We start from the raw sequence: 10680 nt of genomic DNA, 5'->3' as shown, positions 1-10680 counted from the left end.
TATTGTAAAACAATATTTTGATAAATTGTAGAAGCTTTTTATACTTGTGCCTGCAAGTATTATAATACCTCCTGTGCGGCCGTTTAACATATATGTATATATAATCTGAAAGATGGCAGTTGTCTGCTTCAGCCCCCACGCACATAATGCGGGGGTGTTCGCAGAAAGCACATTTTCACACTTGATCCAACGTCTTGGTCCTAAAAAGGAGGTGATAGCGCAGCGAACTAGGCAATCGGACTATGATGCTTTATCACTTTCACTTAGCCATAGGAGTTTGACAGTGAGGCTACTTATATAGCCCCTGGTGGCGCCTGCGCTCGCCCGAACTCGGGCGCGTATGTTCCTGGCCGGGAAGCGGCCCTTCGTTAATGCGGAGGAATCCTAAAGATCTCGGTAAGTCATCGAGTGGTTGACCAGTCTCACGCTATATCATGACAGTCAGTTTTCGGCTTTCTCTACTAAGGTGCTCGCCTGGCCGAACCGGGGCACAATCGCAGTAGTTCTCCTGGTGCCGCCTTAGCCGATAGAGCGGAACGTAAGGTAGCAAAACACAGGAGCCGGGCAAACCCAACATTTGACCAAAGACATGATTCAGAGCTGATGCATATAAGGCCAAACTCGCGACGCCGAACACTCCCTAAGGTATTCGGTCTTTATGAGGGCGGGCGGGATAACGCCCTTAGTAATAAGCCCCTAGTGTCCAGGTACGCACAAACTCTGACGTGGCCACATGCCAAAACGCCATCCCCCTCCTTGGTTATACCAAGAAACCAGGGGATGTGTATCAACAAGAGACAATAAAGAAGGTTTACGCAGGGTCTTTATCTGAAAAGAATCGTTGGAACGGGTCCCTGCTGCACGTCTGCGCCTGTGTCTCCGTTGTGCCGTATCCTGGACGGGCGTAGCACGGTGTTTATCTGTAAAAGAGAGGAACTTAGTTTAGGAAAGATCATGCCGAACATGAGTTATACTAAATAAACGAAGTATAAATCGAAATGGGTAAAATTGAGCTTTATTGTCTCTTGTTTATGCACGGAGCCCCTAGTACAGGGGTATACGACTATTAAGCCTTTATCAATTGTATGTTTATGCCGGACTCGTCTAGCCGTGTCTGTGGTCTTGACGACCTGTTTAGGTGCTTTGGCTGGTGAAGCCGCTTTATTGTGGGGCTGTCAAGGCAGCCGCACTGTCTTCCGCGCGGGAGGAACACTTAATGTTTTCCCTTTAATGAGATGATGCCTCGTGGACCGGGCATCTTAAGCGTAAGAGATGCATAATGCGGTATTGTGTTAAAGCGGGCGAAAGCTTCGCGTCCCAGCAATGCTTGATAGCTACTTGAGAATGGGGCGATCTGGAAAGATAGCTGTTCGCGACGGAAGTTATCAGGGGAGCCGAACATAACTTTTAGCCGGAGAGAACCCATGCAACGGGCATCCGGGCCTGGCGTTACCCCTTGGAAGGAGGTTTTGCTATGGCGAATTTTTGTTGGGTCTATCCCCATGTTGCGGATTGTGTCCTAGTATAACAGGTTTGGACCACTGCCGACGTCCATCAGGACATTTGTAAAGTGGAGTCCGCCAATTATTGGATCTATTACCAAGGCAGTCCAGCCTGCGTTCCGGATACTTCTAGAGTAATCCTGATGGTCGAAGGTGATCGGTTTTAACAACCATTGGCGAGACTCCTTTGGGATAGGCTGTATGGCGCGTATCTCTGTTGGCACCATTCTGTTCGTCACGTGAAGTAAGTTTACCGTTTTGACTTCTTGTGGGAAATCCTTTTGTTTCCTGGTGCTCTGCTTGTGGGGTTCGTCATTGTCCTCACTTGGTGTGTCGAGCCCCTTGTGTTCGGCATTGAGTTTGCCGGATTGCTTGAAAACCCAACCATCTCTGTGGGTATGGTTCGCAGACTTCTCGGGAGTACTGTGTATTTGAAATATCTTGTCCAAGATTTTGTTTAAGTTGGATAGCTCGTCCCTGTTATCCTTGAGGGACGGCTTTCTCTGATTCTGCCGCGAGCTTTTGAATCCGGCGTTGACCGCCATGCTCTTTGGGCTGTTTCTCTTATTCCGGCGTTGGTCCTTGCTGCGTCGGGGTTTTCCATTTCCATCCCTAACTTCGGATGTACTCGGGTCGCTGGTGCTACATCTTGCCAACCAGCTGTCCTCTCCTGCGCAAAAGCGGGTCATGAGGCTTGTTAATGCGGCCACTGTTCTTGGCTTTTCTTGGCCGATGTGTCTGCCGAGCCATTCGTCTCGAACGTTATGCTTAAAAGCTGCTAGGGCTTCGGTGTCCGAACAGTCGACTATCTGATTCTTTTTAGTAAGAAATATGTTCCAGAATTTCCGGGCTGACTCTCCAGGCTGTTGAGTTATGTGACTGAGATCGTCTGCATCCGGAGGGCGGACATAGGTCCCTTAAATATTTGCCCGGAAAGCATCCTCAAGCTCCTCCCAACTTCCAATGGTGTTTTCGAGAAGGCTTTTGAGCCAATGCCGGGCTGGCCCTTTAAGCTTGAGTGGTAAGTATTTTATGGCGTGGAGGTCATCTCCTCTGGCCATGTGTATGTGGAGGATATAATCCTCGATCCAGACCCCAGGGTTTGTTGTTCCGTCATACGCCTCTATGTTTACGGGCTTGAATCCCGCTGGAAATTCATGGTCCAGCACCTCATCGGTGAAACATAAGGGGTGTGCGGCACCCCTGTATTTGGGTGTGCCATGATGTTCGGATATTTGTTGTGTTGCATTGCTTACTAGAGCTTGCTTTCTTGGCCCGTAGATAGATCTGGCTGGGCCATCTTTTTGATGCGGATCCTTTGGTGGATCGCGTGCCGGATTGTGTGCGGCGCCGCTTGCCGCTCCATGCTGGCCATGCGGTCGTCTATCCGACCAGGTGGCTTTCCTATTTTTTGACTGCGGGGGCTCTAAGGCCTCCTTGTCAAATTCAGGCAGTAGCTTTCGCTTTGGATAGCTTTTTGTGCGGCGACTGCCGCCATATTTGTCTGCGGTGTTGCGTACTTGCTCCATCTGATTCTGAGTGCATCTTCTGCAGTTTTGAGCTTCCGCTTCTGCTTTTTCAGGCTACGCGCAGTGGCGATGAGCCTTTTGTGGAGGTTCTTCTGCTCCATGAGCCTATCCGGCATAAGTTCGTCCGGACTATTGTTTTCGCCGGGGACGGAGTGTTCGGTTTGTTTATCCAAGTTGCCCTGTTCGGATGGTTGCTCGAAGGTATGTTCGTCATCCGCCGGCTCGTCCTGCTCTATGGCTGGGTCTGTATGGCTGCTGTCTCTGTCGAGGCGGGGCTTGGAGCGGCGCTTACGTCGCCGCTTTGATTGCTTTTCGAGTGAACGATCCCTCGTTGCACCCCTGTGTTCCTCGTCGTTGCTTCCTTTGGGTGTGTCCACCATGTATACATCATGAGATGAGGTGGCTGTCCAGTGCCTTATAGGCATTGGTTCATGTTCATCTCCTACATCGTCGTCCATACCGTCGATGTCTTTGGAGTCGCAGTCGAGCATGTCGTTTAAATTATCGATAGTGGCTACGAAGTGGGCAATGGGTGGGCATCGAATTTCTTCGTCGTCCACATCCCAATCCTGCCGGTCATAGTCCGGCCAGGACTCTCCTGACAAAGAGGGAGACCTGAGTGAATTCAGAATGTTGCCGCAGGGCGAGTGCTGAAAGATGTCTACGGCGGTGAACTCCATGATCGGCGCCCAATTGGATTCGATCGGTAGGGGCGCGGAGGGCAAGGAGTCCGGCATCTTGGAGTCACGGGCTTCGCAGAGGACAAGGCTGGTGTTCGGCTTGATCGCCGTAGAGATTGCAGCCCCCGAGGCGGTGTCTAACCACCCATCCTCGATTGGTGTGGTCGGCTCCGGGCCAAGGGTCGGAGCGGACACAGGTGCGGCCTCCAGGGCACTGTTCGGCGGCAGAGCTAGATCATGCCCACCGGGACAGTGCGGCGCGCTCGGCTGCAGCTCAGATCCGTCGAAGATCAAGTCTGCGCGGTCGTCCGCTGTGTAGTTTAAACTTCCAAATCTGACCTGACATCCAGGAGCGTAGCTTTCGATCTGCTCCAGATGGCCAAGCGAATTGGCCCGCAGTGCAAAGCCGCCAAATACGAAGATCTATCCGGGGAGAAAAGTCTCACCCTGGATCGCATCGTCGTTGATGATCGGCGAAGCCATCGGGCCTAAAAGTGACGACATAGAGGAACTCTCAATGAAAGCACCAATGTCGGTGTCAAACCGGCGGATCTCGGGTAGGGGGTCCCGAACTGTGCGTCTAGGCGGATGGTAACAGGAGACAAGGGACACGATGTTTTTACCCAGGTTCGGGCCCTCTCGATGGAGGTAAAACCCTACTCCTGCTTGATTAATATTGATGATATGGGTAGTACAAGAGTAGATCTACCACGAGATCAAGGAGGCTAAACCCTAGAAGCTAGGCTATGGTATGATTGTATGTGCCTATGGACTAAAACCCTCCGGTTTATATAGACACCGGAGAGGGCTAGGGTTACATAGAGTCGGTTACAATGGTAGGAGATCTACATATCCGTATCGCCTGAGCTAGATGTGGAAATAGACTGGAACTGCATTGAGCGAAGCAGCACAACCTTTAGAGGAATAATCCCCAGTCGGGAAGCGCGCTGTACAGGAAAAATCATACTAGATGTGGTGTTCGGCACGCCGGATAATTACAGGTCCGAAGAGGTCATGTTCCAAGTGGCCCCGTTCAGTAGCGGATATCATGCTCTGCTAGGGTGGGAAGCGTTTACAATCTTCCAAGCAATACCCCATTATGGGTACATGAAGCTCAAGATGCCCGGGCCTAACAGAATCATCACTCTCGCTAGTGATCCGGACATAGCACTCCGCACCGAAAACAAGATAGCCGCACTAGCCCTCGAGGCGCTATCCGAAGCCCTAGCGGCTGAGGAACTGACTGCGCTGCGCTCCACGGTGAATAGGGACGATGTGATACTTGACAAAAGATCCAAGTCCACCTCCTTTAAACCGGCGGACGAAATAGTCAAATTCCAGGTCCATCCAACGGACCCCAATAAAACAGCTTCCATCGGGGCACCGTTAAACCCTGATGTAGACGCCGCACTGCGAGAGTTCCTACGAGAGAACTGGGACATTTTCGCCTGGCACCCTTCAGACATGCCAGGAATCCCACGCAGGCTGGCCGAACACAGCTTAAATATCCTAGAAGGATTCAAGCCAGTCAAACAGGCTCTTCAGCGTTTTTCCGAACCTAAGAGACAGGCCATGGGAGAAGAACTAGCCAAGCTATTGGAGGTTGGATTCATCAAAGATCTAAAACACCCGGAATGGCTAGCAAACCTGGTGATGGTACCAAAGAAGGACAAATCCTGGTGCCTGTGCGTTGATTTTAAAGACCTTAACAAGGCTTGCCCAAAGGATCCCTTCCCTCTCCCCCGCATCGATCAAATTATCGACGCTACCGCAGGACACGATTCGTAGTGTTTCCTCGACGCATACTCCGGCTACCATCAAATAAAGATGGCAGAGTCAGACCAAGCCGCAACGGCATTCATCACACCATACAGCCCATTCTGCTTAAACGCAATGCCCTTCGGGCTCAAAGACGCCGGCGCAACATATCAGCGCATGATTTAGACATGTCTGGCAAACCAGATCGGCAAAACAGTGGAGGAATACGTAGATGATGTGTCGGAGTAAATAGCCATGGGTAGCCTAGCCGGCTTCCCCTGGCCCTTCTGAAAAAATTACGAGCCCATCCGGCTCTCAAGAAACCCAAGACGCGGGGCCGCCTTCCCCTAGCCGGCTGTCGCATTGGCCGACTCTCGGAAGGGGCCCCGACTTTGGCCCTTGTGTAGAAGACCATGGGAGGGCCGACTTCACGAAGCCGGCCGTGAGAAGGCCGACTCCAAGAAGCCGGCTCCCATGGAGAGATCCAGACCATACCCTCGAAACTCGCCTCTGCCTAGTGGCAGAGATGCGGGGCATGGCTACAGGAGCTAGCCGCCCCCGAATCCCGGAGCACGACTGGCACAGTGCGCCGTACGGGTGGCTATGACCCGTCCGGCGCGGCACTGTTGCCATGTCGACCCTGACGCCATCCACGACGGGCCGCCAGCACGGCCCACGGGCGGCGGGACCCTTCGGGCAGAGGGACAACCGAAGGCGGCCACACCACTGCCAATCGGCCCAAGAGAGAGCCGGCTCCTCACAGCCGGCTTGCCACCTGCCTCGAAGGAGACGTCCCATTAAGGAGACAAGACGAGGTGAGGCAACAGTGATCGCCCGCCAGGCGGCGGCACTGTAGCCACGCCTCCCACGACGAAGCCCATGTCATCCAGATAGAGCAACAGCAACCAGCCCCCGACCAAGCCCTGGATGGTGGGGCCTGCCTGTCGACCGAGGAGCCAGCAGCCGGCGGGACCCACCAGCCGGCGGGCCCTAGCAGCCGGCGCAGAAGCCGGCGAGCACAGTCACAGACGGCTGGGCCCCGCGCCCAGTCGGATTACCATTGTACCCCCGGGGGGTAGGCCTATATAAACCCCCTGGTGCACCCATGCAAAGGGGTTCAGCTCCCAGCTAGCTTTAGACACCATACGAGGAGAGGAAGCTGGCTAGCCGTGCCCTTCTTCCTCCTCCCACCCGAACAGCTCAAGGAGCATTGTGTAGCTACTTGTTCATTTAGTAATCATGCGGAGACCCCGCAGAGCAGCAGTAGGGGTGTTATCTCCACGGAGAGCCCCGAAGCTGGGTAAGATTCGCCGGCGTGCATGTCTTCGCCTCATCCCGTTTCCAGGCACCGACGATGTTTTATTGGCTCCCACAATGATAAGCCACCCGTTGGCATATGTCGCACCTACCACCCGACATTTGGCGCCCACCGTGGGGCCAGGTGCACCGTTGTCCGGAGACCTGTTCTGGCCGGGAACCCTTTTCCTCCCCCGTGAGTGTAGCCAGCCCGGCACACCCGATGGCGCTTGCCACGACGCGCTGCAAGGCGTCACCAGCATCTGCGCGGCGAGCAGCCTCGCCGATCTCCTCGACAAAACCCGCATCTCCGACGAGCTCGCCTCCGATGCGGGCACCGACCTCCTCACCGACCTCCTCGGCCAACTCCACGTCTCCAGCGAGCCGGCTGCAGACCTGGAGTCGGTTGGCTCCACCGACCCGATGCCTGTCGACTCCGACACGGCTTCCTATGACACCTTCCCCACCAACTTCGTGGTCTACAACGACCCGCTCCCTCGGACCGATGGCCGCGATACTGTCACCACCGAGGTGATGGTCATCGGCCATGGCGGCCCGGCCGACGAAAGCGCCCACGACGCCCCGCACGCGGCAGCCCACGACTTGTTCGTCCCCCTCCCAGCCGACGCCGACGACGAAGCACTGGAGGCTCGCCGCCTCGCCCTCCTCGCGGAGGGCCGGAGGCTGGCTTCCATGAGACGCCTCTCTGAGGCTTACCAGCGCGAAGCTGACCGCGCCGCCTTCGGCACGCCGGCTCCGGCTGGGCCCAGCCGGGCCGGCGTCGTCAAGCAACGCGGCGCCGTCATCGCCGACACACTGGGAGTCGACCGCCCAGTCTATGCCACTCCGCTCGAGAACCTGCGCGCTGCCCAGGCGGCCGTAGACGAGTTGGACGGCTTGGAGGCCGAAGAACTCCCCCACATGACCCGACGCATCCAGCAGTTGATCGACGCGGCCGCGCAGCGGCACGAAGCCGATGCCCGTGCGGGAAGCCCTCCCCCGCGCCGAGATCACGGTGCGACGTCCCGGACGCCGGCTACGAGTAACACCCGCGCGCGGCGCGATAGAGAACCGGCAGCCAGCCGGAGCCGGACTCGCATCACCATCGAGCGAGACGCGGACGGCCACCCCCGAGCCACGGAGTGGCGAGGCAACCCGCCTCCGCCTCGACCTCGTGGAGAGAGATATCCCACCCCGCTGCCAGTGGTGCATCCGACTCTCAGCGGCCGACTAGGTCGCCGCGAAGGGGTCGGCGAGAGCGACGCACGCCATCGGATCGACCGCCTAGCGCGATCCCTGGCAATAGAAGAGGAAGATGATGTCGGCCCGCCTTGTTTTGTCCCCCGCATCCGCAACGAGCCCTTCCCCAAAGGGTTCTCGCTCCCAAGAGACACACCCAAGTACAACGGCTCCGTGAAGCCGAAAGATTGGCTGATCGACTACTCTACGGCAGTCAGCATAGCCAACGGCAACCGGCGTGTTGCCGTGAAGTACGTGCCCCTCATGCTGCAGGGCACGGCGCGGACCTGGCTCAACGGCCTTAAGCCTCTCAGCATCAACAACTGGCTAGACTTCACCGAGGCCTTCGTTCACAACTTCACCAGCACTTACAAGCGGGCTCCCAAGCCCAGGCAGCTCTCCCTGTGCGTACAGGGCCCAACCAAATCCACTCGCGATTACCTCACCCGATGGGCCGAGCTTCGCAACTCTTGCGAAGGCGTGCACGAGGTGCAGGCCATCGAATACTTCACTGCCGGGTGCCGAGAAGGTACCCTCCTCAAGCACAAGCTCCTCTGCGACGAGCCGACTACCCTCGACGAGCTTCTGGACATAGCCGACAAGTACGCCACGGCCGACTCTTCGATGAAGACCGAGCTCCGGGTAGACGCGTCCGGGAAAGTACTTAACCCGGTGCCCAAGACGCCGGCTGGGGACTCCGGCCGACGCCCACACCCGAACGATCAAGCGCAAGGGCCCTGCGCCGCCTCCCGCCAGTCGGCAGGTGGCAACGGTCGAAGACACGCCGCCTGAAGGGCGGCCCGCGCCCAAGAAGCCCAAGGGCGGCCGGCCGGCTTGGCAGCCGGACTTCTCCTATGAGCAAACTCTTGATGCCCCGTGCAAGTTCCATAGCGGCGCGAAGCCGTCCAACCATACAACCCGGAAGTGCAATTGGCTCAACCGAATCGCCAAGGGCGAAGGGCTCGCGCCGCCTCCTCCTGGCGGCCCGCCGCCTGCGGCTCCGCCACGCCCGGCCGCTCGGCCCGCAGTCGGAGCCGTGCATGACGAATTCCCCGACGAGCAAGCGACTTACGTCGTCTTCACAAGCCAGCCCGAAGACCGGCGCAGCAAGCGCCGAGAGCACCAAGAAGTCAGCGTGGTCGCTGCTAATCCAGCCGGACACATGCATTGGTCCGAGAAACCCATCAGCTGGAGCCGGGCCGACCACCCAGAGGTGATGCCGTCTCCCGGCTCTTATGCTTTGGTCCTGGAGGCCACCCTCGCGACGGATGGACGCGCCGCCCGATTCTCCCGCGTACTGATAGACGGCGGGAGCAACATCAACATCCTATACTACGACACCTTGGAGAAGCTGAACGTCAAGACAAAGCAGCTCATGCTGACTCGGACGGTGTTCCACGGCATCGTACCCGGCCTGTCTTGCGCCCCCATTGGCAAGATCAAGATTGATGTACTCTTTGGAGACAAGGAGCATTTCCGCCGGGAAGCAGTCTGGTTTGAAGTGGTGGACCTGGAGAGCCCCTACCACGTATTGCTCGGCCGACCCGCCTTGGCCAAGTTCATGGCGGTTCCCCACTATGCATACCTCAAGATGAAGATACCGAGTTCCAAGGGCGTCATCACCATAGCCGGCGATTACAAGAAGTCGTCCGAGTGCGCAGCCGCCAGCAGCCGGTTGGTCGAGTCCCTTGTGATCGCCGAAGAGAAGAGGGTGCTGGACCGGGTCGTGGCCATGGCCAGCAAGCAGCCGAACCAGTCTCCCGACTCCAAGGAGTATGACGCCCAACAATCATTCCAGCCGGCCAAGGAAACTAAGAAGATACCCCTCGACCCCGAGCACCCCGAGAGGTTCGCTGTTATCGGGGCGAGCTTGAACAGCAAATAGGAAGGCGAGCTCGCCGATTTCCTCCGTGAGAATCGGGACATCTTTGCATGGTCCCCCAAGGACATGCCGGGAGTTCCGATGGATTTCGTCGAGCACAAACTGCACATCCGACAAGACGCAAAGCCGGTCAAGCAGCCCCTCCGCCGACTATCAGAAGAGAAGAGAAGGATTGTGGGAGAAGAGATAGCCCGACTGCTGGCGGCCGGCTTCATCATGGAAGTTTTCTTTCTAGAGTGGCTTGCCAACCCGGTCCTCGTGCTAAAGAAGAATAACAAGTGGCGCATGTGTATAGACTACACCAGCCTCAACAAAGCCTGCCCCAAAGATCCCTTCGCTCTGCCAAGGATTGACCAAGTGATAGACTCCACGGCCGGATGCGAGCTGTTGAGTTTTTTGGATGCTTATTCAGGATATCACCAGATAAAGCTAGACCCGGCCGACTGCCTGAAGACCGCCTTCATCATGCCATTCGGAGCCTTCTACTACCTGACCATGACATTCGGCTTAAGAAACGCCGGTGCCACTTTTCAGCGTTGCATGCAGAAGTGCCTCCTCAAGCAACTCGGCAGAAACACCCATGTCTATGTGGATGATATTGTGGTGAAGACGGAGAGGCGCGGCACCTTGCTGGAAGATCTCAAGGAAACATTTGAGAACCTGCGCCGCTTCCAAATCAAGCTCAACCCCGAGAAATGCGTGTTCGGAGTGCCAGCCGGCCAGCTCCTAGGTTTCCTGGTCTCCGAACGCGGCATCGAATGCAACCCAGTAAAGATCAAGGCCATTGAGAGAAT

The sequence above is a fragment of the Triticum urartu genome, chromosome 2 (assembly GCF_003073215.2).
Source record: "Triticum urartu cultivar G1812 chromosome 2, Tu2.1, whole genome shotgun sequence".
Classification (NCBI taxonomy): Eukaryota; Viridiplantae; Streptophyta; class Magnoliopsida; order Poales; family Poaceae; genus Triticum; species Triticum urartu.
The sequence above is the reverse complement of the archived record's forward strand: the minus strand, read 5'-3'. Positions refer to the sequence as shown.